Source organism: Bison bison, unplaced genomic scaffold, assembly GCF_000754665.1.
Source record: "Bison bison bison isolate TAMUID 2011002044 unplaced genomic scaffold, Bison_UMD1.0 scf7180017864313, whole genome shotgun sequence".
Taxonomy (NCBI): Eukaryota; Metazoa; Chordata; class Mammalia; order Artiodactyla; family Bovidae; genus Bison; species Bison bison.
Genome location: NW_011494885.1, coordinates 3,562,158 through 3,562,435, shown reverse-complemented (window position 1 = coordinate 3,562,435; position 278 = coordinate 3,562,158).

Genomic DNA, 278 nt, shown 5'->3' with positions numbered 1-278 from the left:
CGAGAGACAGAGACACAAAGAGAAAGACAGGAAGCAGAGAGACTTGAAGATCTAGAGGAAAAGAGTGAAGCAGGGAAATGGGGAGAGACGGGGAAGGGTGGAAAAGGGGAGAGAGACAGACAGACAAGGACCCGGGGCGGCCGGGAGGGAGAGAAGGCGGAGAAGACCGGAGCGCGGTCGGGGGAGAGGGGGCGCCGCGGAGAGAGGGAGGTCGGAGGGGTGGGGACCCGGGCGGACCAGACGCACGGAGGCTCCCATACAAAAAGCGGCCCCCGAAA